Source organism: Ovis canadensis, chromosome 15 (genome assembly GCF_042477335.2).
Source record: "Ovis canadensis isolate MfBH-ARS-UI-01 breed Bighorn chromosome 15, ARS-UI_OviCan_v2, whole genome shotgun sequence".
Classification (NCBI taxonomy): domain Eukaryota; kingdom Metazoa; phylum Chordata; class Mammalia; order Artiodactyla; family Bovidae; genus Ovis; species Ovis canadensis.
In genome coordinates, this window is record NC_091259.1 from 40,645,702 (window position 1) to 40,673,651 (window position 27,950).

General features: G+C 41.4%; 2 long non-coding RNA genes across 3 annotated transcripts in view; both read right to left on the reverse strand.

Annotated features, from left to right (window-relative positions):
• Positions 1–1,241: 1,241 nt before the first annotated feature.
• On the reverse strand, positions 1,242–12,519 carry LOC138420785 (uncharacterized). Its single transcript, XR_011249313.1, has 4 exons — positions 11,814–12,519; positions 11,303–11,374; positions 10,702–10,812; positions 1,242–2,117 (listed from the first exon to the last, which is right to left on the reverse strand). It is a non-coding gene; the product is annotated as an uncharacterized lncRNA (long non-coding RNA).
• Positions 12,520–13,793: 1,274 nt separating this feature from the next.
• Positions 13,794–27,950, reverse strand: part of LOC138420786 (uncharacterized) — a 291,089-nt gene continuing 276,932 nt past the window's right edge. For both annotated transcript variants that reach the window (XR_011249314.1, XR_011249315.1), the window contains one exon: positions 13,794–15,800. This is a non-coding gene — a long non-coding RNA (uncharacterized lncRNA). The remainder of the gene's footprint in view (positions 15,801–27,950) is intronic.

Consider the following 27,950-nt stretch of genomic DNA (forward strand, 5'->3'; position numbering starts at 1 on the left):
CATTCATGCAGAAACTCTTATGAATATATACTGTGCATAAAATTGGTTGAGAAAATGCTCATTAGAAGATCTGATTGGTTTAGGTGAAGGAAGAATGCCAAGCAACTTAATATCACTGAGGACATTGTATACATAACTTGGGCTACTGTGTGTTCTTTGCGGCTGGACCATTGACAGTTTTTGAAACTAAAGATGTCAGTTCATAACTATCTATTTTTCACATTGAAGTGAAAAGCCAAAGAGGGAGCCAAAAGTGAAGCTGTGTACTTGGTATGGCGCTCCTTGATCACCCAGACAGAATGTTTCCATTGGTGAAATGCAAGCTCATGCTTCCTTTGGGCAGGGTGGTATAGTTCAAGAGCCTCTGAGGGCATGGTTTCTGGGTCTACTTCTGTTACACTCAAATGAGCGATCTTCTCTAAGTCACTGTATCTTTACAGGTTTATCACATCTGTAGGAAAGAACATTGCAACAGATGACCTTTAAGCTCTCCCCACCCCCTATTTTTGTTCTCAAGAAGTTGAGATTTCATGCTGACCAAAGCTAACAGTCTCCTCAGAGTCTGGTCCAAAAAAAGCTTAAAATGCTGATAAACTCTGTTCCCCAGTAGCTTCCATTTCTGTCATGAAAATACATTCCACCAAGCTAGTTCAACCAGAAAACTGAAAATTTTGAGAAGATAATTAAAGAAAATAGCTATGTGTCTACCATAGAAAAATATCACGGAATATAGAAGTGGCAAAATTACAAAGTTGGTTGCAACACTGTGGCTTATTGCCTTAGATCATGAGCTTTGAAATCACGGTCCTGATTGTGAACCCTGTATGTGGCAGTTTGGTAAGTTACTTAAACCTTAGGTTTCTTTCTGTAAAATGGAAATACAAAATAATATCTGTTTTGCAGGGTTGTTGTGAAGCTTAAGAGAATTACTATATAAAATGCTTAACGTGTAGGGAGAATTCAATAAATATCCACTGTTATTAGGCTAACAGAAAAATCACAGATCCTCATCCTATCATCAATCATGCTCACTTATTTTAATGGAAGAAATATGATTATAATTCTGGTCTACACCTGAGGTGGGCAAGGGGAAGTAAGTGTGTAAAGTCTTCACCATATATGTACATATAGATTGGCAGTGGAAGTCTGGGATTTAGTCAACTGGACCAGTACATTCCTGATTTCCTTTAATCACCAGGTGGATGCCTTCCTCTCTGACTTTGTTCACAACATTGCATCTATAGAAAGGATTCTATTTTCTTCTTCCTTCCCATTTATCTAAATCTTTAACATCCTTTAAAATTCACCTTGTATTTCCTTCCTTTGGGAACTTTCTCCCCTAGACAGACCAGTTTGCCCCGCCTAAGCAGACTTCCTCTGAGCTCCTTGCTTCTGTCTTTCATTTTGCTCTTATAAATTGACTGGATCTGTTACTTCTCTTTTCAAAAGTTTACATGCTTCTGTTTAACTAGGTTTAAACTACTTAGAGGCAGTGACTATGTCTCACAGAGCCTAGCGTGCCTGATAAAAAGGTTGGTTGTTTGGTGTCAGTGGGTACTGTACTTCGATGACACATTCTGAGTTCCCACCATCATTTTATCCTTTGTATTGCCTCCTACTATTCTGTGATTGCAAAAGAACTCAATATTCTTTAAGTCATTCTTTTAAGGTCAGACTCTGTGTGTGGCTAACATGCAATCAACCTCTGGCATGAACAATTTTCTATTTTAAAAATTAGCGTATTAATAAGCATAGTCATACCAGAAAAAAAAAGTTTTTTAAAAAATGAATGTCACACAGAATTTAAATACAAACAGAGGAATACACACAAGGAAGGGAAAGTCCTTGCTCATTCGAAATCTAGATAGCTTTCTTAAGGGTTTCTGTTTCTTGAAAAGCTTGCCTCTTGCTCTGAGATGCTACTGGCTGAAACTGCAGCATGTGGGTGTGTCGACTGGCAGGAGAGATGTCTTCAGGTGATGCTGTCCTTTGTTTCCACTTCGCAGCTGGCTTTAGCATCCGTCGGGACAGGGTTTCTGCAGTCTGTGTTGTTTCCCTGGGAAGACATTCCTGAGGAAGGGGGACTATAGGACCAGCTGAAAGGAACATGGAGACGACTAAAAAAATAACAGAACACGTCACAGAAGGTTATCACATTGACTCTTTGATACAAATAAAGGAATGTTATGATACTTTGGGGGCCAGGCTATTTCCAACTATGAGTGAAATGCTGCATCACGAGAAAAATGGAGCTTTCTCACTGTTCACCTTGTTTGGGAATCAGTCAAGCAACAGCATTGTTCGGGAGTGTGTGAGAGAGCGCCGTGCTCCTTGCCCGGGGAGAAAGCGCTCCGTAAGAAAAGCTTCAGGTTTTATCCAACAGGCAACTTACTGAAATAGGACACGGAGGAAAACAACAAAAGAACACAGGACATTAAGGACACATTCAACTAAATCTAAAGACTAAATGCAAAATAAAAATAAGTGTGGGTACAGCAGTGGTTTGCAATGCAGGAGTGAACAGAGAACGGCTCAGAGTCAATGTTAATTCCCTGTGTGTGTCTTTGTATTTCTAGTGCCTAGCTCAGAGCAGGACACATGGTACCCACTGAAAGAAAGAATGAAAGGAACCACAAAAGGCAGACAGGGAGGGAGGAAGGGAAAGGCAGAGAAAGAATGAAGAAGGGAGGAAGAGAGAGCGAGAAAGAAAAGAAAGATTTCTGAAGATTTCTCAAGAGGTGAGAGGCAGAGTGCACAGAGAAGAAAAGCTTGGGTGAGAGAATATTCATAGACCTGATAAGAGCAAGCTCGCTTAATTCGAGAAGAGGTTATACATTCCGAGTGGTTTGAAAAAGTGGGTGGGGCAATTTTCAGGAGGCTTTGAATGTGTTAAGGTTTAATTGGGGAAGGGTGGCATGTTAATATAACTACTGTAGGCTTTTGAAGGGAATATTAACATGATTCAAATGCATCAAGTGAAAAGGGGAATATATGAAACTCGAAGATGTCAACCCAATGGGAAAAAAGAAAAACAAACCAAAGGATACTACAAGCAATTAATGAAGGCAGAAAGACTAAAGAATAGTCCTTCTGGTCTTAAAATAGAAAGGCAGGTGCTTGTCTGGGCTTCTTCTATGTTAATGTTGAAGGAAATGGGCTTAGGTCTCAGATCAAGAATTTCCTTCTCCCACTGGGTAGCTTTTTTCGTTCTTCGGCTGTTCCTCTTTTCCATCCCTGCCCTTCCTGAAAATGAACTTCAGTCTTTACTGTTTTAGCATCAAGGCAAAATATGTCAGTAAATACAGCACCTGGAGGTGGGATCAAATATAACTTTAAAGGGCAGCTGTTGGTACAAATGTCCTGAAGTTGTTCTTACACCTCTGTAAGAATCGTTTACCAAAATGCTCTGCTGGAAAAGATTTTAGAGACCAACTAATCCAACACACTCATTTTCCAAACAAGGATATTTGGGAAGAGCTGTATTAATGTTTCTTTTATTCTACAAAAGTTTTTATGAATGAAATATACTTTGCAGGTGGCTTTTAAATTGACTAAAGCCTTTATTGTCAACCTCTTCATTATGTTAGCACAATGAAGATGCATAATGAATTAGGTACACCAAAAGGGATTTACTCCGAAACATTTCTCTTTCAGCACTAAACCCTTTGGATACACTGAAAATGTTGGTTCTTTTCCTAGGTATAGTATACCTAGAAAATACTATACCTAATACTATTCCTAATACCTAACAGGTATAGTCTACAAATATTTCTGAAAATCTGTAAAACAACCTAGTGTTAAAATATTATTAATAGGTATTTTTCTGTTCTGATGAAACATGCAATGAATGATCCTGGATGAGTGACTAAATAAACATAGATTTTAGAACTGATTATTTTGTGAACACAGAATGGGAGGATGGGGTGTTAAGGTTTTGATACATGTGTACGATACATTTGTGAATCAACAAAAATGCTATTGTAGCAAGGAAGGACGTTTCACACAATTTTTGAGAAACTCCTTTAGGTAGCTAATAATGCAAAGACCTTGTGTACATGATCAGATGAAAACTAAATCAATGTATTGCTTTGGTGTTGCACAGATGTAGCCCATGCATAATGTCTCTTCTACAATGTGGACCCCATCATCAAAATGAACTTTGAGGAATAAACAGTATAAATATACAAAGCACCGTATTCTAGGTGCCTAGTATGAGTCAAAGGTAACAAATCAGCTTTCTTTGGGACCTGTGACTACTTAACTGGAATGAGTAATATCTTGTATCATCTCAACATGAGCCTCCCTTGGAACCGTTTTTGTCTCCGGAACATATAAGCATAAATCGGGACCCTTGCATTGCCTTCCTCGGGGTCCCTCTGTGATCTGAGGGTGACAGTTCTCCAAATTTGCCTCAGGAGCATCTACACCTACTGAGCACATAGCAAGTGCCAGGCTGACCAGTCAACTTGCTGTTGCTCTGCCTGGGTTTTCCCTTAACAGCTAGATCTTCAGGGGTCAACACCTTGGTGTGGTGGGGTCTCCAGTTCAGGAGACACCATATCGAGATACCATAAAGGAAGGTGGTGTTAGTGCATAAATGACTAGAGCCAGAGTTTCAATTATTCATCATGTGCCACCCAAAGTGGAGGAAAAACAGAAAAGAAGTTGTTTTTGTTATGATTTTGATTACTTTGATTAAATTAAAATTACTATCTCTGCCTAAGGCCATTTCCCTGGCATTTTATCTCATTATTCTAATAAAGGAAATGGATTTCTTATGAATAAGATTTACGATTCTAATATTCTCCATTACTTCAAGTTGTCCAAAGTCAAGATGAAGACTAAATCAGTAAAGAGCAGCGAATATTTTATAAATAATGTAAGTATGCACAACAATCACCCTTTTAGTGACTGTTAATTTCCAACATCTAGGTCAGACACATTCATTCTTACGTGAGAACATGGAGTTCTTTGCTTCTTTTATTAATTAATAAGGAATTTAAAAAATAAAAGCTGACTTTAAAAACATTCTACTCAGGAATCATTTCAAATGAGGAGAAATGCCCAAGGGGAAAAAAAAATCTCAAGTAGGCAACATGTAAAGCAACACACAACTATATGCACATTAGTATAATTACACATTGCAAATTATATCGGATGTATCTAATATCTAATTTTTTGAAAGCTGATTCCACTTGAGATTTCAATAACAGCATCAACATTTTGCAGGTGGCTCCTTCTGTATAGTATCCAAAGGGAATTATTTCTCTAATGTGCTTTCAACCCTCATGTAAAAGCTGAAGCTCTTCCTTAAAGGACCAACAAGCAATGAACATTGGGAATGTTACCTTAATGGAAAAAGCAAGGGGGTAGGGTCCAAAGATAGTGTTCGCATGGCTATTTATTCTGTTCCTTAGAGGATCCTGATTCGCTTCAAGAAATAAGAAACAAACTTAAACAAGAGCCTCATTAGAAAATGTGGTGAAGGCTACATACCCATTCGGAGGCAATGATATGAAAAGCTTTTCAATTGTTAAAATAAGTGTGCAGGCGAATGGCAGATTACACCTTGGACTGAAAACAGAGCCCTGGATTCAATTCTGCTCTGTTAAAATATATGGCTAATTTGTCCTAAAGAGGACATCAGATCAAAGTTCCATTTTGAAGAATAGGCTTTTGTCCTCATCTTTCTGTATCCATCAATCAATCAGCAAATAACCAAATACATATTTGTGATCTTGGAGAATGGAGCATATTATTCAAGTTGATTGGATCCATTTTCTTGATTCCTCCTTAAAGATCTTTCTCCTAATTAGCCAGGGTTACTATTGAATTATTTAATTATCTGCACTTTTGTGCAATGAAATATGTTGTCATATCACATACTTTATCACGCTGTTGCTGTTCATACTTAATGATGCCTCTATAGTTAGCAGCTTCCTTTGTTCTGCTCAGTAAGTGGTTTTAGAAAAGGGGGTGGGCGGGGAAGGAGGAGCCTTGGGGTTTGTAAAATACAATCATACATTCCTGGTGCACATGCAAAACTTTGTGCATTTACATGAATTTCTTTTTCGAAATCTAGTTGCAATTCCATTTGGAATAACCTAAGAGGCACATGTCGGTGACTTCAACTGCAGCCAGAGTGATATTCCTATACCTTGAACATCTCTCCAGTGTATTTCCACTGCAGTGCAACGGTAAAATCATGATTCAATTTTTTTTTTTTTTTAATCAGCAAGGAACGTCTTTAACAAGGAAGAAGTAAATTATGATAATTACTCTGAATGGTCGGATCCTTGAGCATTACTAATTAGCATTTATTGCCTGGATTATAGAACAATACATGTGAAACCGAACTGCGACTGCTCTTTTACCTCCAAGAACTGAAAAAGGCAATGGAGCAAGAGGCAGTATCGTCAGTGGTTGAGTCAGTGGTTTTACATCTTCTGGAGAGTGTGCGGGATTCCTCGTTTTTGAAATATACAAACGTGGTACTCGATATTTATGGCCCATTCATTTTGTGTGTGAGGCACATATTTACATATGATATCACAGTCACGGGAGACTAACGAGAGGAGAAACATTTTGGGTATGATGTCATTTTGGGACAATTTTACCCATTGTGAGAGTTTAACAATAAAGAACGTAAAACTCTCCGTTTTATGAAAGTATGACTTTTTCTATAGAATTTTTGACTTAAAAAAAGAAACAAAGAACTCAGTTCTTAGTGAAGAAAATTTTACATTCACCTCTTCACTTTCTTGAGAAAAGGCAATTGGTCTCTGGTTTAAGAGTCTTTTTTTTTTTTCCATTAAGAATTTGTAATAAATAAGATACTGAAGTTAGAAATACATGAGATATTAATCAATAGAACAATATCATTCCTGTAAATAAATGCTACTCATATAATTTGGCAACTGGAACTCCTAAATAACCCAGTAGATAGGAGAGAAAGCAAAAATTAACCATTCATCATTCTCGCTGCAGACCCACTGTTTTCCTCCAAACCCCATTAAAGCGAATGAAGACGAAAAAACACATCGTAATATAAAGCCAGTACTAAATACAGTCACTAGTCTTCCCAATACCTTTATGGATTCCCTACTTTGATCCTTTTTAGTTTGAAAGAATAAGTTTGGCTAAATCTGTGAGGAGATTAAACAGGCTGGTGATAAAAATTAATTCTGCTGAATGAGCAAATGCATTTGGATTGCAGAGATGCAAATAAGACAATACTTTTCTTTCCCTTTGACATACCAAGCGGATTAGTTTAGAATGTTAAATTTGATTTTATTAGAATATATTAGCAGTGTTTTAATTAATACCAATCAAACATTTTCTTTCCCTGGGGCTTGATGTGTTCTTAATGCTTTCTAAATCATCTGTCTTTTATCCATCCAAAAAAAAAAAAAAGAAGAAAGAAAAAAACCAACCAAATTAGCAGAGCCTTTTGTTACATTCTTCACAATTTTACTATATTCAACAGAAAACTATGAGCTGTTTACTTAAAGGTGTCTTGCCCATAAAATTAGTTCCCAGGTGCTGGATTTAAATGAGTCCTGTTCACTTGAACACTTGATTTTTTTCTTTTTGAAAAAGGTTGAATAAGAGACTCGAAAAATAAACATCTTCCATGTTTTTCTTTTGGGGAAAAGTGCTGCAAAAGGAGTTTTGGCTGGTTAGCCTTTCTTGGCTTTATTCTCACTACAGCTTCCTAGAGCTGTTAAATTTCCAACTGCATTGGTTTTAAGCTGGCACTTTGGAAAGAGGGGCAAAAAAGGAATAAAAAAAAAAGGAGGGGGGAATCTAGTTAAAAATACGGTGAACCAGTGTGCCCTGTGAACTGAATTGTAACTGTGTGTTGCAAGGAAGTGCTGCGTTGCCTTTCACTCATTATTCCCTGCTTTTCTCTCAAGCTTCCTGTCCTGTGTCCCGAAAGCTCCAGCTCACTTCTTTCTCTTTTCTTCCCACAACGCACCCCCCTCCATTTCTCCGCCTTATTTTTTTTTTTATCTGCCAAGCTGGATTTGCACTTTTAAAGATCAGTATCAATAATGCCCTGCTTGTTTCGGTGGCACTCTCCCTTTAAAAGACAGCCCCCTCTAATTGATGCGTCTGGGCTAGTCTAGACTGGTAGTGATTGAACCAACCACCAATTATGTTATTCATTTCACTGAACTTCACTGATGGGCTCGGTGAGGAAGAAGGGGTGTTGAGAAACCTGCCCTTACACTGAAGCAGTTCCCTGCTGAAATATAAAATCTCGTGTGTCGTTATGCACTCCTGATTGCCTGTGTGATCAATCGTGTGATAGCAACCTCAGGACACGAACAACCCACTTGAAAACATGTAAAAAATTGAAAGAGTGCCTTGTATCACTTGTATTAAATTACTATGCTATTATCATTTAAAAATCATAGAAGAATCACATCTAGTGTGCTTTTATTGATCGCTGCATATATTTTCATAGAATAAAATGTAGATATATTTTGACTTCCAAAAGTACCAAATATTTGGCAAATACTTGATATGAATCAAGTGGTAATATATATCCGTAAGTTAAATAGATGTCCTTCCATAATTTCCAAATGCCTATGCATACATATCAGCTAAGATGGGGGAAAAGCATTAATCTATTGTATAAAAACCAAAAGATAACTTGAAAATCAAATAGCTCTTTTCTTCAAAATATATTCAGGCCATCAAAGGCTGGAAAGTAATATTTAAATATTATAACTACTAGAAGGTTTCAACAAAAGGCACAACGCTATTGTTGCACAATTCATTTTCTCGATTCAGTTTTCTGATACAAAATGGTTTCTTGACTGCGATTTGGAGTCAGTTACTAAAATGGCAATAAACCCTTAAAAAAAGAAAAGCAGAAAAAGAACAGTTTCCTTAACCTTCGACAACATGTATAAATTGAGGTTATAACTGAAATAAAGTCTTCAAAAGAAGAAAGCATTTGAAGTCAGGGTTGATTTAGGTATTTTCCAAAAATAGAAGACAAATGTTGCCCCAAGAATACTAAAATGGTTTAAATGAAATTGTATATTGGAATTTTTCATAACAAAGGAAAGGTAAGTTACTGTTTTTCTAACCATGAGACAGATCTAAATCACTAGGATTATTATGGTATGAAAAGTTAAAAACTGCAAACTGGGTAATGCTAACAATTACCTTGAGAGATTATTTGAACTGTATAGCATGGTGTTATAAATAACTTTGTTGGATCAGTTTTTTGAAATCCTGATCATTTTTTTCCCCAATTTTTAAATAAAGAATAGGCATTGACAACTTCTATAGGATACAATAATTCTGTGTGCGTTGTTTCCTTTTATATGTTTAAAAATATATATCTCCTATTATTTTTTCTTTTATATGTTTAGAAAATACATTTGCAATATCTATTACTTTTAAGCTCATTGTGTATAACCTCTTAAAATAAATGCCAAGCAAGGAGGCTATATCTGTTTTATTTTTCAAAATCGCACAAAGTAATACAAATTTAATCCTGGTTAACACCATAAATTCCATCCTAGCAAGTCTAGTAAGAGTAGAGCTTTCAGCTTATTGCTATTTTAGCTCACACTACTGGTTCACCCCTACCCGTGTCTGTGTGTTCACTGCCCAGCCATATATGATGCACGTGTGGGCACTGAATATATACTCTAGCCACATGCCCATTTTAATTGGGCACAATTTTAAGATTAACTGTTGAGTTGAAAAGTTGGAGGCATGGGGCATGCTGGGACTTCAGCTGACAAGTTCTGAGGTCAAGCACCAGGTACTGAGCTGTTCTTGTTACGCTCGGATAGTACTGCGTGTTGCTCTCAAGGAATAGACCAGGATAGGTGAGTTCCACAAGCCTCGGGCATTAATAATATACATGCACACACATCGCAGCCAGCACACTATTATCACGGAATATGTACCTACTTTAACAGAAATCCAGGAGCTGCCACTTTCCTGATCACCTGATCCCACCTAACAATGAAAACCTCAGAGGTGCACTCAGGCACTTCGGACAAACTTTCTTTTTTGTTTTTGCTTCAAAGAAAAAAGTTCCACCAAATTTCCAGGATGCAAGGGCGCGACTCGCAGCTCCCAAGAGCCTAACCCGTGGATTTAAACGGTAAACATCACAAGTTAGGGTCTCAGGGATTGAGAGGCGCGCGCTAAATTGTTCTTTCTTGAGACAAAACAAAGCAAAATAGGAATGACAAGCAATTTGTGTTCGAGGTTGTTGACTAACAGACAACAAACAGGTGGTAGAATATTCCCTCACTCTCTTAAGTTGCCCTCGTCCACAAAATCTGGATTCCACTTAGAGTAGATACATGCACACAGACGCAGGGTCTGTGGGCGCATATACATACCTGAACATACAATCGCCAGTCTATCAGAGAAAACTCTTTGGAGCTTTGGGCAAAAGAGTTTAGTAAAATGGAAAATGGTATGAATAGACTCAGAAATGCCCATGTTTTGCAAACCACGGTCTACAGTCAGGCTTGAACGTCTCTTCAAAGCTTTAATTTACAACTAGCACCAAGGACGGTAAAGAAAATCGGAGGCATCTCTTTCCCCCGGGCGAGCATGCCGCATGCAAAACCATCCAAATTGGGTTTTTAGAAGGAGAAGACCGAGGAGGAGGATTTGGAGGCTTGGAAAGTATAAATACAAATAGCGTTTTAAACTCACCCATTGGAAGTGGAGTCAGGCTGCAGCTTCCGTAGCACCATCGAGCCAGGGGGGGAAATGTGAGCTGCAGGGCGCTCGCCTGGGCGAGGTGTTTCAATAGAGGACCGAGAACTGGGCGGGGAGGGGGAGGCGGGGGCAGGAAGCGATACACCAAATCTGGAGACTGTAACTCTGTAGTTTATGCTCTGACGAGGGGCGGTAGGGGGCAATTCGGTGGGAGTGGAGAGATGGACTGGGACTGATCAAATTTTGAGAATATTCAGTTAAAAAAAATTTTTTTTTAATGTTTTCATAGGAATGAACCCTCCCCAGGGTTGCTTTTCAAAATTTCCTCCTTCTTTCTTTAGCGTGCACTTTGCCAGTCCTGCGAACAGGCCTCCTGTGCATCAGCTGCTTGGCTGAAGCCAAGGCCAAACCACCCCGAGCCAGCACCAGGCTGTCACTCGGTCGAGGGGAGTGGGAAGGGGTGGGCGCCAGCCAGGGAGGCGCATCTCCCCCGCCCCGCTCCCGCTGCGGATCCTTTGAAGCCTTTTGCCAATATTTCGGAGGAATCCGAAGCATAATTCCCCTCCATCTTCGCAGACAGCTACTGGTTCTGTACCTGCTAGATCGGCGCTTCCCCCATCTGCCTGGAAACTGGGCTTTCCTGTGCGGGGACGGCTCCCAGTGCCGCCTCCAAAAAAAAAAAAAAAAAAATGAAACGAAAGGGAGGGGAAGTGGGTGGGAAGATGGCTCTTTTAACATTTTTCTTCCCCCTTTTTTTCCTTTCTTGTTTCTCTCCTGTCCTTCTTTCTTTTTCTTCTTTTATTCCAGCCTGAGCCAGGTAGATGGCTGGCTAGTCAAAGAGAATGACAAAGCAGCCCCTGATAGGAAGGAACTGGAGGGGGCCTCGGGCACTTAGGAAAAATGCTAAGTATTTTGTATGTATTTCCATATGCAACTAAAAACCGTTAAAGCTCCAGGATCCCCCCACCCCTGTCCCTCCCCCCAACCCCTTCCAAAATAGAATCATACCAGCAAGACAGCTAAATTATGTCTCTTTTCCAGCTGTACAGGGTTATTCAGCATCTCCCCCCACCCCAATCTTCAAGACAACTTTTTTTTTTTCTCACCTCTGTAGGTTCTCCTCAGGCACAATCCTCCGTTCAGGGTCTCTGCTTTTTCTCTCCCTTCCCTCTTCCTCTCGGAAAAGCTAGTCCGTCATCATCCTACCTAGCTTCTCTCTCTCTCTCTCTCTCTCTCTCAACCTCTCTCCCTTCTTCTTTTACTATTAAAATAATAATAATAATAATGGCCCTTTCGACATAGCAGCATGAAGTGGCTGCCTTTGAGAAAGCACATTTAATCTTTACTGGCTCCCCTAGGCTTCAGTGAAGAAGGAGAAGGCAAGAAAAAAAAGGGGGGGGGGGGGAGAGAGGAAAAAAAGATTGTAAGGGAGGCTGCTGACGGACAGCGAGCATCAGGCACAAATCAGCGACAAGTTGAATTTTCCTAGACCACACTGCCCCCTTTCTTCTCGGCTCTCGCTGGGCTCCTGGAAAGCCCGAGTGTCTGGTTACAGGAGGCAGTGGGTCTCCTTTTGCAACCATGGTGCGGATTCCTCGCATGCCTGCTTAAATCGCTGGCAGAATAAGGAATCAATATCCCCTTCTAATCACCTTTAGCTCTTCTAGGGCTTCTGAGAACCCACTTCGCGCTCCTCGCCCCTCCCCCCCGCCCTGCCAGGCTCCTCCGTACAAAGCTTGCAGTCCTGTCATTTCTCACTTCCTTCCATATCTTGGAGACAAGCCTCTCTTCTAATATCCTTTCGCCCGCTCCCTCTCTCTGTTGTCCTGTGTCTCAGACCTGACTCCCAGCACCGGATGCACTAGGGCTTCTCTCTGACTACTAATGAGACCGAAAATACACCAGCAGGTCAGGGGGAAGGCCAGACATTGTATTATACAGATACAAAAAGACAAAACCAAAAAGAACCCCAAAAACAAAAAAACCCTCATCCCTGCTAGATCCAGAGATCAGGTATCACAGTTTCTAAAAGAGAAAAAAAAAATGGGGGGCTGGAGTGGAGCAGTGAAGAGAAGAGACCACAGTGCAGTTCTCTGCCTAATTGTTCAACATCCCCTGGGCATTTAAAACACGTATGCGCGTGACTGCAGGTGATGTACTTGGTGAATCTTGGTGGGTTTTCTTTACGGACAGAAAGTCAACAATGCCCAAGGACTTCTTTGAAATTGACATCTAGAGGGATAAAAGAGCAGTGATTCAAATCTGTATTTAAAGTATACACTCCATTAAGGCATGTGATGACTACAATGCTAAAAATCTCTTTCTTTTCAATGGCTGTGCTTTACACTGACTCTGTTGGTCATGTGTACTAATTTACCACTTAAGTTCATTTCCAAATCCAAGGGAACGTTATCAATGACTGTAGCTCATTCTGACCCTCTGCTTCCACTGCAGACATCTTTTCTTACTCCTGAAGCATTTCTCCTCAAATGTCCATCAGATCCATACACACTTCATTGATCAGCTGACGGTCCCTTGATCATGAGAAATAATCATTCAGATGACAGAAAAAAAAAGTGGCACAAGAAGAAAATGAAAGACATGCTGAATTGACGAAGGGAGCATCTCCTATCATTTTTGCTGGCACACATCTTAAAAGCTCCGCTACCCAAGGATCCTGTGAAGCAGGTGTCCCTTGAAAATGGGGGTCTCTACCTATCTGAACACACAGTGGGTATGTTGCCACCTTCACCCAATTTTTGTGGCTAGAATCATGCAGACAACAGGCAGTGCTGTGTTGAATTAATGCCAGGCTCTGTAAAGACCGAGGAAGGGAGGGAGGTAGCTGATGATGCAGGTTTCTTCCAAGTTGATATTTTTAAAAGGTAGTTTCTTTGTGCTCAACTCAAGATATTGTGCTTTGTCTCTGTGAGACCTGCAGAAGCACAGATGGATGCCAAGGAAAAGAAGAAAAAGCACAAACAGGAAGAAGATGCAGAGAGAGGAAGAAGGGAGAGGAAGAGAGAGGAAAGCAGAACAAATCAAGGCAAAAAGGGAAAGACCTACAATCATAGTGCTGGGTTTCCTTTTTTTTTTTTTGTCATTACTGGGAAGGAGAAAGAGATGGCTGGCAGGGATTGGAGACTGGGTTAGAATCTTTTTCAGATTTGGCTAATAGTGTGTTTGCACTACACTGATGCAGAAAAAGAAACATGCTAGAATAATCATAAAGGGTGGAGCTGTCAAAAAAAAAATCTTTGACTCACTGGGTGCCTCCCTGTAACACCAAAATGAATCATTCCTAAGGAGAATCATCAATTGTCTTAGTGTCCTCATATATGAAGTCCAGATTATGGGAATCACGATTGTGATCATCTTCACGAAGGAAAGGTAGACAGAGAATGACATTTCCTGAGCTTCTCCAAAACCTCTGTATATTTGCAGCAATGGCTCAGCATGATTTTCACACACTGAGCTAATCTAGCCCCGTCTGTATTCACTCTGTTTACCAAGATACACAAATATGTAACTTACAAAAGTTTTGCTATGAACACATCATTTTCTCTATACAACTCAGCGATGTCTTTAGAGGATACTTATTTCAAGCAGTTAACACCTGACCCCAATTTCTGTGGGTAATTAGTGAGCTAGATAACCACACAAAGTGGGTAATTATTTAGTACCCAAGGGTACGCTAGAAGTGGGTAGTGGTTTTGTTAACAAAAGCACATCTCTAATTATTGTATCTATGATGGGTGTCTCAAAAATATCAGTTACTGTATCAAGTGAACCATGATAAATAAGTGAACTATTTTGCTGTCCTTAGCATATGTATGTGGGGGTGTGTGTGTGTGTGCACGAGCACGTGTGTGTGTATATTCTATTATGGTTAATAATATTTACCACTCCTGGATGGGGTGTTGTGAAGATTAATTAGTAACATCTGTAAGACTCTCAGAGATGCAATGTGCTAAGGAACTTCTAAATACAGTATTACTACTGCTCTTACTATGTTGATGAATAATCCCAGGATGGAAGAAGCTAAGGGAGTTGATTTCAGTTGGATTGAAAATATGCTGAGATCACAAACATGATGAGTTTGATCACGGGGAGTGGTCTCTGACCTGATGGAGCACAACACAGGCAGTAAGGGAAAAGAAAGGTGGATGCCGTTTCACTGGCAGTCTCAGGAAGGATCGGAGGAGCCAGGGTGGGAGGGGAGGAGCAGGAGGCAGGAGTCAGAGATGGGCCGGGAAGGAAGCTGAATCAGGCGGACCACACCCTCATTCCAAACTCGGTCTGTGCTTCCCTTTGATGAGCAGCAAATAGGCACAAAAATCCCCAAAGAAGACATCCATGCCAGTCCTGGGACAAATTCATCATCATTACAATCAATCAGCCAGCTATGTAGTGTTTCTTCTAGGGAAGAATCATCAGTGCAAATCATTTTTACAAATGCAGATACATTTCCAAATATTACAGTACTGCGAACAGGCACACACAGATCAACTTCAGATATCTTTAACCCAGGCTACGAGCAGCAACGGAGAAGCACTTTCTAATGCAATTGCTTTTATGAATCACCCGCAGGATGGGAAGGGGATATTATTAATTTCTGCAGAGGAAGAAAGAAAAAAAGAGAGAGAGGAGAGAAAAAGAAGAAAAGAAAAGCCCATGGCTTTCAAGGACCCTAAATCTGGAGAGCAATCAAACATTGAAAACAAGCAACAACAAGAACTTACTGCTTCTTTCTCTGTAAACGTCCGTCTCTTTGCCCCGTGTCTGGCTGAGGCAGGACAGAGAAGAGGCCTCTGGGATCCAAATCTTCAAGTAGGCTCACCACATTTTTTCTTTCAAAGCAAGGTTGTCTTGGGGATTAACCCTAGGAGTCTGGGAGAGGTGAAGCATGTTGGGAGGATGATGGGAAATATACAAGGATATTGTGTTCAGCCCAGTTTACCGCCTCCAGGGAACAGGAAAGGGAAAGGGCCCCATGAGTCGGCCAACAGGTACCACTGCTGAAATCTCTGCTTGGACGGCCTCCGGGACACGTGTTCATGCTCTGATTGGAGGCCAGCGGTGTGATGAGCACACTGTAAGAGTTTGGGAGCAGAGGGAAAATTTCTCCAGAAGCCACCCAAGCCAGGCTTCTGACCTGAAACCCAGTATTTGTTACCCCCTCTCTGAACTCAGAACTACAAAGGCGGCCTGGCATTCTCCACCCCGCCCAGCTCCTTTCAAACCCACAGACTGTGCCAGACCGGCCCCACCTCCCACTGCAGCAAATTCTGTGTCCCAGCTCCATGCTGCACCGTAGGGAGCCAGATTTCTGCTCTGTCTTACCTGGCCTTCCCCTCTGCCACTGCCCCTGGCTCGCAGTTCCTGGCATGGTTTCACAGGCCCCAATAGTTGCTCTCCCTCTCCCCCACCATCATTTTAAGCACATCTAGTTTTCCACTCCTCAGATTTTTAGGAGGTCTCAAATCCTTTTACGTCTTACAACTTTTCTTCATCTCTGGCCACCACCATCTCCTTTCTTTGACCCCTCTCACTCTCTTGTTGGACTTTTTTTTTTTTTTTTGCCATATCACAATATAGTCCTATCTCACATCTCAGACTGAAAACTCAAACTGCAAGTCCACTGCTGGTATCTCCATCAACCTGGTCTTTCCCCACCCACATGAACATAGAAAGCAAGCCAGTGCATCTCAGGGCACTTTTTTAATAGCTCACCTAAAAGCAGATGAACAGGGCGTGTGCATATGTGTGTGTTAACTCATCTAACTACATGAATGCAGCAAGAAAAGGTCTGAGGTATATGCATGGAACAAAGGACAGAGGAAGGGATTCTCATATATTTATGATATTTAGGACAAAAGCAACACTGTTACAAGAACTTATACTTTAAAACTGTGTTTTTACGTCTGTGTGTATGTGTGACACACACACAGAAGGTGCCTCCACACATCACAGTATCCTAAGATCATCTGATTACCTGGCAGGGTATTTACTATCCTGGGAACAGTGACGGCAAGTTGCCACGTGGTCCTATAGCTGCAAGTTGAACACAAAATCCTTCTGGGATGACCCTGAGGGGGGAGATAAAACCCTGTACATCACCTGCTCCCTCCACGCTTGTGTGGGCTGGAGGCTAAGAGAGGTGGCACCTCTCCCTTGCTTCCACCACGATTTAAGCTTATTGTTGATCTCTGATGCTCAAAATACTGGTGCTGTTATCCTTACTACTTGGGTGCTTTCTGGTGTACTGTTACACTTACGCTCTCTGTGACTCCTTTAAGCTATTACTGGAGCTCTTCGGTGAGCTAGACGGATATAGATAACTAATATCTCATTTAATCCTCAGAGCAGCCTTGAAAGCCATCATCAGTGTTTTACAGATGAGGTTTGGAATAGTTAGAATTGTCCTGCTCATGAGCGTCACTGCTAGGATTTGAACACAGGTCTAACTCCATGAGTATGATCGTTCCCCTTTTATCAGTATACTCTCATTGCCTTGCTCAGGTTAAATGACACTTTGTATAGGTAATCATCTCAGATTAGTCTAGCTTCTACGTGTTATGCATGGCATACTCTACACTTTATATTAGCATTTATTCATTTTTTTCCTTTAGTTCATTTTATCTAATAACATAGATTGAGTGCTTGACTCTATGTCAGGCCCTGTGCTGGGCAGTGTGATCTCCTTAGCCAGAGGACAGAAGACACTGCTGTGGTAATGGCTCTGCCTAAATAAATACTCTGCTATCGTCACCGCCAAAGACACAGGTGAATGAAGATGGGGCTGTGACATGGCCACGGTTGTATCCCCAGTACACAGCACCTGGCACGTCGCAGGAGCTCAACAAGTAGTTTTTAAATGAACTTTTACACTCACATAAATGTACTTTGTTAAACCCTTTTATTTTGTATTGGGGGTATAGCTGATGAACAATGCTGTGACAGTTTCAGGTGAACAGTGAAAGGACTCAGCCATACATACACATGTATCCATTCTCCCCCAGTAAATGAAGGTTTGATCCCAACTTTTGCAGAGATCTGGATTCATGTCTAAATAGCCTTGGGAATAATGCTTAGTAAAATGCCACATAAAAGTAGCATTTAATCAATGGTGAATAGCACTCTTTTTATCCATGATGATACTCTGACAGGGGTTCCCTCTATATCCATGTTTGTGTTTCTAAAAAAGAACAAATTGATCTATTTCATCTATTCTAAAAGTTTCAAAGGTGTGCTGTTGGAAGCCAGATGAATTCCATCTGAAATCTCACTTCTCTGGGAATTAGGAGGTAACGTCAAGTGATAAAGCATCCAGAATGATGTGGTCGTGAAGGACTATTCTGAGCTATACTCAGGGAGAGAGATCTCTTACACTTTAGAGGGTATGGGTGAGTCCAGATCTGAGATCAGCAACTCAGCTGAGATGCCCTCATTTCAGAAAGAGAGGCTGAGAAGGTAGAAATGCTTCATGACTCTTTGACCTAAAGCCTCCAGGGTTTCATAGTCTGTCTTCCTTTTTTTTGCCTAAGGAAAGAATATTTAAGTATGTGTAAGTGGTGCCCCAGGGAGGCTAGCTTCTCTGCTGGTCTTCATCAGAGGGCAAGGGGCACAGGAGAGCATTCAGTCTGTCCTCTGACACCCATCCATGCACATTCAGAGCTTAGACACCACTGAATCAGGTTACAACTATGTGACTCTCTTCACTAAGCTGGAGTAATTTCCACTATATTAACCTGGAACACAGTTTCTAAAGATGTACCCCTGGGGGTGGGTGGCATCTCTCATGGAAGAGCCAGATGGATAACACAGTCCATCTGTGTGCTTTAGATGTGAACTATCTAACTTCTGTTGGCAAGAGTTGCTCATCAATTGACAAAAGCACTCCTACTATTCTTCCTAGGATGATGAGGAAGAGGAAACTTAGTTATGTGCTGTTTGGTTAGCAATGCCCCTGTCCAAAAGCAAAGAAAATTTGAACCAGTAGGGAGCAGTGTCTGGTACAGGGATTCTATATGTCAAGTGGTTTCTAAAGGAGTTATCTGGTGGATTTTATACCTCAAACTCACATCAGCTCCAGGTGTCTCAGGCTGAGTAATGTCACTAAATATGTGGCCCACTGGAAAGGTGTGTTTTTTGTTTTTTGTTTTTTTTTTGCTTTCCTTTAACCTTTTAGGATATTAGGGGAAATCAATGGTAAGATACTGCTTCAGTGTATATATTTAATAATACTGTCTGGTGTACGTGTGTGAGTGTGTGTGTGCACGCTCACTCAGTTGTGTCCAACTCTTTGTGACGCCATGGACTGTAGCCTACCAAGCTCCTCTGTCCATGGGATTTCCTAAGCAAGAATACTGGAGGGGGTTGTCATTTCCTTCTCCAGGGGATCTTCCCGACCCAGGGATTGAACCCACGTCTTCTGCATTGGCAGGTGGATTTATTATCACTGAGCCACCTGGGAAGGCCAATATTGTTTGATATGAATCTATAAAATAATCTTGTTGCCTCCTCATTGGGTGAGTTTCAGAGGACTTTTCCTGGTTTCTAGCCCTAACTCCATAGAAGAGCTAGAGTTTATCTGATTGACCCTCGTGGTCTCTGAAGTTCTCTGAAACATAACCTACTGTCCATTGACTTAGTGCCTAATTCTACCAATTTGAGGAAGTACGTTTCACTGGCCTTTTGGGTCCAAGAAAGTAAAAGAAAAAATCTTTCATTCCTATATAATAGTGGGTAAACTGAGCGAGAAAGGGAGAGGAAGAGGATGAGGATCCAGGCCCTTCTAAAAGGCGAGATCCCTACTGCCTGTGCACTAAGAGAATTGAACCTGATATTATAAAGATCATTACTCTTGGCTGCCACGCTTCATCTAAGAGCCAAGTTTTATTTAAGTCTAGGTCCCTGGTACTCAGTCATTAGGTTTAGGCTGGCTAGCAGGGAGGCATCTCTACCCACTGAGATCTGGGAAGATTAAGGCTACTAGGTTGAGAGTCCAGAGATGACATGCAGTGGTACAGGCTCAGGACTCAGTCTCGAGTGTGCTTATTTTTTGAAATTGCTACAGAGCCTGGAGGTTGTACTTACCTTACATTTAGTCCTACTGATGCTATGGTCCCTAAAGGCATCTTTGCTGACCAAAGTCATGCTCTTTAGAAGACTGGGCCCCTTTTACTGTGTTCTCCATCTCTGGATCTCTGAGCACTTTGTAATGTTCTATTGATAGACTGTACTGTTCAGTACTTTCTCCATATAAAAGAGAGAGGTATCCATCCAGGGCAATGACCCATTATCAAGAAAAGATTGAGGGACTTCCCTTCTGGTTCAGTGGCTAAGACTGTGCACTCCCAATGCAGGGGGCCTGGGTTCAATCCCTGGTCAGGGAACTCGATCCCACATGCTGCAACTAACAGTTTACATGCCACACCTGAAAGATTCCACATGCTACAACTAAGACCCTGGGCAGCCAAACAAATAAATGAATATTAAAAAGGAAGAGAATAAAGTACAGTGCAGATTTCAGGGTTTCCAGTCAAGTTCCTAATATTCTCTCTCCGTTAAGGGTCATAAAGTTAAGACATAACTCCTTCAATCTCACACTTTGGGGATCTTTTAAATCTGTTTACTTTCTAAAGGGTTAGAATAAGGAAGCAGGGAAGCAAACATCCTCATATCCTTATTCCTGTTTCATAGTTGGGAACCAAGGCTGTTCATGGCTAAGTATATTTCCCCAAGAAGGATTCTTGGAGCACCAAGAAGAGAATCTAGAGCTCTGAACCCAACTGTTGTGGGGAAAGATGAACTAGTATGTATGAACTGCCTCAGGTTCACCCAGATTGAGTCTGCTGTAAATCGAAACTATCGTTAAGAATGACCATGCTCTGGGACAGTACCGATGAACATATTTGCAGGGCAGCAATGGAGACGCAGACACAGAGAACAGATTTGTGGACACAGCAGGCCGAAGGAGACGGTGGGGCCAACAGAGAAGCACAGAAGCACACACACTACCATAAGCAGAACAGTTTGCCAGTGAGAGTTTCCTGTACGACTCAGGGAACTCAAGCCAGGGCTCTGTGACAACATAGAGGGGTGAGATGGGGTGGGGGGTGGGAGGGAGGTTCAAGAGGGAGAGGACGCATGGACACCTATGGCTGACTCATGCTGATGTATGGCAGGAACCAACACAGTGTTGTAAAGCAACTATCCTTCTACTAAAAATAATTAAAAACAAAACAAACGAACAAAAGTATTATCACGCTCCGGACACCTTGGTTTCCCCCATTATTAACTAACAACAGAGCAGCTGGGAAGAGCCTGCAAAAAGATACGATTGTGTCTACTTGAGCATTTGTAAAATAGATGAGTTCCAAAAGGGCTGAGCAAGCGGAATTAGAAAAATTAAAACACAGAAACATTTTCAAACATGTTTTTTGGGACTGAGGTGCAGCACAGTATCAGAATTCCTGCAGAGATGAAAGCAGAGAGCAAAGGATTGGGAGCGCTCTGGGGAGAAGCCGAGGAATATTTTAAGGGCAGAAGCTGCTGCCTCCGAGATTTTCTATTTGCCATGTTTGACACTTCTCAAGGAATCTCTCCATGCTGCAGTGAGCAATGACACGAGGGCCACAGAGAACTATGTTGGAGGGAACCAGGCTCGTCGCCTGCGGTCTGATGCTTTGCCCTCCAGGAATGCTGGACGGTGCGCTCCAATGCTGGCCAGCCTGGAGAAACCCAACTACAATTTGAGGCCAACTTGCATTCCCACACTAGGGGAGGTTGAGTAACTTCTTTCGGCACTCTTGGGTCTCTGAAGATTCACTGCGATGGTCTGACTTTCTACCCCCATTCTTCTGGACTGTTCAGTTCCTGGGCTTCCTGGTCTATACGCTCAAGTCTGCAAGGGGTTCACCTGCATGCACGCCGACTCTGATTCTACTGCGCTTAGAACTGCGCCTGCCATGCGATGGGTGCTTTACATCCTGTGCATTTTTAGGAACTTAACCTCATCTCAAACTACCGCACAACTGCACTCATCTCACACGCTAGTAAAGGAATGCTCAGAATTCTTCAAGCCAGGCTTCAGCAATACGTGAACCATGAACTTCCAGATGTTCAAGCTGGTTTTAGAAAAGGCAGAGGAACCAGAGATCAAATTGCCAACATCCGCTGGATCATCGAAAAAGCAAGAGAGTTCCAGAAAAACACCTATTCCTGCTTTATTGACTATGCCAAAGCCTTTGACTGTGTGGCTCACAATAAACTGTGGAAAGTTCTGAGAGACATGGGAATACCAGACCACCTGACTTGCCTCTTGAGAAATCTGTATGCGGGTTAGGAAGCAACAGTCAGAACTGGACGTGGAACAACAGACTGGTTCCAAAAAGGAAAAGGAGTACATCAAGGCTGTATATTGTCACCCTGCTTATTTAACTTATATGCAGAGTACATCATGAGAAACACCGGGCTGGAAGAAGCACAAGCTGGAATCAAGATTGCCGGGAGAAATATCAATAACCTCAGACATGCAGATGACACCATCCTTATGGCAGAAAGTGAAGAGAGACTAAAAAGCCTCTCGATGAAAGTGAAAGAGGAGAGTGAAAAAGTTGGCTTAAAGTTCAGCATTCAGAAAATGAAGATCATGGCATCTGGTCCCATCACTTCATGGGAAATAGATGGGGAAATAGTGGAAACAGTGTCAGACTTTATCTTTTTGGCCTTCAAAATCACTGCAGATGGTGACTGCAGCCATGAAATTAGAAGATGCTTACTCCTTGGAAGAAAAGTTATGACCAACCTAGACAGCATATTGAAAAGCAGAGACATTACTTTGCCAACAAAGGTCCGTTTAGTCAAGGCTATGGTTTTTCCAGTGGTCACGTATGGATGTGAGAGTTGGACTATGAAGAAGGCTGAGCGCCGAAGAATTGATGCTTTTGAACTGTGGCGTTGGAGAAGACTCTTGAGATCCAACCAGTCCATTCTGAAGGAGATCAGCCCTGGGATTTCTTTGGAAGGAATGATGCTAAAGCTGAAACTCCAGTACTTTGGCCACCTCATGCGAAGAGTTGACTCATTGGAAAAGACTCTGATGCTGGGAGGGATTGGGGGCAGGAGGAGAAGGGGACGACAGAGGATGAGATGGCTGGATGGCATCATTGACTCAAGGGACATGAGTTTGTGTGAACTCCAGGAGTTGGTGATGGACAGGGAGGCCTGGTGTGCTGCGATTCATGGGGTCACAAAGAGTCGGACATGACTGAGCGACTGAACTGAACTGAACTGAACTGAACTGAGGGTTATAATGTTATGTAACTCAGGCTTGTCGGCTGGTGATATAGACATGATCAACCTCTAACTTATGATTTTCTTCTCCTGCCATGAGCATAGTGACTCAAAATCCGTATCTTAAACTGCATGGAAAAGAGAGAAAACTTCTAAGGTAAAGAAGGAGAAGAAGTATTTGGAAAATTAAACAGAACATCTGGCTGGTGTTTAGATTCTGTTTAAAGCGTTAATAATGCTTTGGGTGTTTCTAGGAAACATCTAGGTATCTGGTTGTCAAGTTTTTTTTTTTTTTTAAAAGCAGAGAAAACAGATCAGATAACTAAAGTAAGGGAGGAAATACTGGGTGGACATATCTTCCTTCCAACTCATCTACATATATATTGATACATGTGTATCTCTGGGCCCTGGTGATTGTTTTTCATCGTGTCTTAAGAAATGAGTGAAGAATCAGGAAGCAGCTTGGCTCAGACAATTCATGGACAACAAGCCAAGTAAGACCGAAGCAGACCTGAAGATGGGCGGAGCGGCGGGATGGGCAGGGGGTGCAGGGAGAGGGTCTGACAGAGCCTTTCTGTGCTGATGAGAAAGGAGAATGAATGCATATGCTGTCTGCTGTCTTCCTTGTGTCCTTTGGATGACTTGAGTCTCTCTTTCCTCAGAGGCCCCCAGCACTGCAGGCAAGTCTTATTCAAGACCTGCTGCACTATGACTGTGCAGAAGACTGTGTATCTAGCCCATTGCACCATGACATATCACAAGGCAGACCCTCAGGAATGTTGAATATAAAATGAGGAAAGTCGACTGGAAGATAAAATGTAAGACCTACCGGATAAAGGGCAAATGCAACCTCATCCAAAATAAACATAGGAAGGCACGAGTTCAGTTGGATCCAGATCCTGGACTGGGTCTTATGAGGCAGGAAGAGCCTCTGACAACCCTGAGTTCTTCATCCTTCATGAGAATGTTACAACCCTGATGGCCAGGTTGTGCACAGAGTTCGAATCTGACCCTGGGGAAAATCAAAGGCTTATACACCCTGGTCTAATCTGCTTTCTAGAACATTACGTTCTATTTCTGGTTTACAGTGATCCTGAGACACATGAATCCATGGAAAGAACATAGCAATGAAAGTTACAGAGACACGAGTTCTCTGCTTATCTCTGGACAAGATATTCTACCTCTCAGATCATTAGTTCCCACAACTATAAAATGAGAGAATTAGATTAGGTGAATTCCTAAGTTCCCTCACGGAAAATTCTAGAATTGTCCTGTCCCTCTCTGGTTAGATTCTACTATGTATAAGAATAGTTTCTTAGCAGTTATGATGTACATGGGATTTAGAAAATAAAGACAGTATCTTTGGTGATGTTAAAAACAACATAGAGACTGACTATACAAGAGAAGAAAGAAGCTCAGAATCAGGATAGGGGGGTTTCACCACATTAGGTTAGGTCACTAAAAGGACCACTAACTTGTCTTCAAAATCTCCTGATCACTGAGTAGAACAAGAAATTTTGACAAGATTCTTGGGCAGCAAATCAGCATGTTGCTGGGAAGGGGCAAGAATCAGCATCCACTCCATTTCATAATTAAAGAAACTGAAGTTCAGGAAGGATAGATAACTCACTCAAGATCACACTGTGAAGGTAAAGTCAGGCCTGACTCCCAGGTATCCTGTCTCCCAACCAACTACACTGTTCCAGTTTGGCCACAAAGACACCACAGCTGCTTTGATAAACACGGGGCCATGGCGTCCCAGCCCAGTAGTTGGCGTCCCAACTGTCTCCTGGCCCTCGTGACTTCCAGGCTGAAATCACACCTGCTGAAAATGTCTGTAATGTGATCACAAGAGAAAATGACCACATGAATGACACAGAGACTCTTCAGAAGGTTTCCTGTAGCCACAGACATGTCCACTTGCTAGGGCCAGGGACTCTGGTTCCCATTCCCTCTTCTCTCTCTTTAGGCTCTTGTGACCAACTGCCTTCTTTTGGAGTCAAAAGTCTTATAAAATAAACTTATAAAGTGCAAAATTATCTAAATCAAAATATATAAAATACGATGAGAAGAATTTTTGTCTGGTATTACTATGTATCTAAAGAAATTACTCTTACCTACTTTTAAAATATGTGTGTATACACATTCACACACATTTTAAATATATAGTAAAATGTATATGCATGCATGCTAAATTGCTTTAGTCGTGTCTGACTCTTTTCAACCCCATGGACTATAGCCTACCAGGCTCCTCTGTCTGCAAGATTTACTAGGCAAGAATACTGGAGTGGGTTGCCATGCTAGAGTGGGATCTTCCTGACCCAGGAATCAAACCCATGTCTCTTACATCTCTTGCATTGGCAGGTGGGTTCTTTACTACAAGCACCACCTGGGAAGCCTGGTAAAATGTATATAATAGTATAAATACAAACATAAACCATTCTTATAAAATTTTATCTATATCTATACACACACATGTATGGGCTACCCTGGTGATCAGTGGTAGAGAACTTGCCTACCAATGCAGGAGACATGGGTTTGATCCCTGGGTCGGGAAGATCCCCTGGAGAAGGAAATGGCAACCCACTCCAGTATTCTTGCTTAGGAAATCCCATGGACAGAGGCACCTGGCAGGCTACATTCCATGGGGTCACAAAGAGTTGGACATGACTTAGCAACTGAATAACATATACATTCACACATACATATACACACATGTATATATATCAATATACATATTTATTTTCTTCAGTCTAGCAGGGGAATCTGGTTCAAAATCAACTCCTGGTCTCCTTGGACTTGATATATAGCCAAGCAAGCCATTCTCGATTAACACAGCTCCCTCCTGGGAAAAGTCACAGAATAACTTTATTGATTTCCCTTTATCCTTCTCCACATTTCTCTCCTGAAATGTTGTCTTAACTCTTAAAAGTAAAATCAAGGAGAAAATTAATATAAAGAGATCCATTTCTTTAAGAGCATCTTGATTTTCTTATATTCTGAATTTTTAAAAAACACCTTTTTTTTTTTTTTTTTTAAAGAAGAGGCTACTTGTGTGGGTTATCTGTGTAGTAAAGACAAGATGTGGTGATATATTTCCCAGGATTTTAAGGCAACAGATTTCTTTACATTGAAACCTGTGTTTTATACACAATGCTGGACTCGTTTTTACACAAACTTCTTCTTCTCAGTCCCTTATGACTTGGCCAGTTATCTCTCAAAACTGCCAAGACTCTCTGGCAAACAGTCCCTCCCACGTTTCCGAGAGCATACCCAATACATCGGACTATAGGGAATGTTTATTTCTCATCATACTGTCTTGCCACAAGAGATCCCAACAAGATTGTTAGATACATACAGAAAATTCTTTACTTAAAAAGACTGTGGATCATTGATTAAATTTAGTAGTTTCTCTGATGCAGTTTTAGGAATGTAAAGAGGAATTTCTCTAGGCATAACCTTTCATCCTCAATCTTTCACAATTATTGGGGAAGGATAATTAAGATCCAGCCTCTTATTCTCTTTTCAGGGTCTGAACTGCTCTATGTCCTGATTCTGATTATAGGATGAGTGTGGGGTCAAGGTAGTGGAAAGAAACAGAGAAGAGGGACACTTTATGTGAATAAAGATACCTAGTGAAATGAGTGGATTGTGAAAATAAATCTAGCTTGGAAAAAGACACAGAGAACAGACTTGTGGTTGCCAAAGGGGATGTGGTGGGGGAAAGATGGACTGGGAGTTTGGGGTTAGCAGATGGATGGATAAACAACAAGGTCCTACTGTACAGCACAGAGGAGCATATTCAATATCCTGAGATAAACCATAATGTAAAAGAACATACCAAAGAATATATAAATCACCTTGCTGTACAGTAGAAATTAACACAACATTGTAAATCAACTATATTTTAATTTTTTTTTAATTAAAAGCTTATGAAAATAAACTACCACTCAGAAATTAGAGAAAAGTGCAGAAAGAAGATGAAAGCCTGGTGACTAAGAAAGGTTAAAATGATGGCAGTGCTGAGTGCACAATTTAGTAGACAGATTATCAACAATGTGACAAATAATTGCTTCCAATGTACAAATGAAATACACTCAAAACCTCAAAAGGACAGTGATGCTTTTTGTGGCCCTGAGGTTTAATCACAGGGCTGTTTCTTCTTCTTCTTTTTTTTTTTTTTAGTAAAATACTTTTATTTTCCATGAATTTGCCAGCTTAGTTTTAATTAAATGCCATTTTGCTTTTGATTAACCAGTTTATCTTCTTTTCATTTTCTTGTTGTTTTGTACAGTTTGAATTAAAGACGGTGATTTGAAAGTATTATGGGTAAAAAGAGGGTAGAAAAACATGCCAAGAATTGGGTCATCTTGATGAAAATAAGTTCACTTCTAGGTTCTGCAGGATGAAGAATGGGGAAAATGTGTCCTAATACTTTGCTGCGTCTGCCCCAACCCATTCCTTTCATAGGACCTCAGCAGCAGAATTACACAACACTGCATTTTGCATCCTGGTTTAATAGAAAAGTCTCTGGAGGACATTTCTAAGAACAGCCCTCTCAGGCAAAGGAGCCAAGACTGAATGCTGGAAGAGGAAACACTGGTTTCCTTAGGCAATATAGATTCTTTGTCGAAACTGGCAACAGTATTCCAGTTGCAGGCAAGAGGGTCCCTTCTGCCTCTGGATAAAGAGAACTGCTGCTGCTAAGTCGCCTCAGTCGTGTCCGACTCTGTGCGACCCCATAGACGGCAGCCCACCAGGCTCCCCTGTCCCTGGGATTCTCCAGGCAAGAACACTGGAGTGGGTTGCCATTTCCTTCTCCAATGCATGAAAGTGAAAAGTGAGAGGGAAAGCACTCAGTCGTGTCCGACTCTGTGCGCCCCCGTCCATGGGATTTTCCAGGCAAGAGTACTGGAGTGGGGTGCCATTGCCTTCTCCGGATA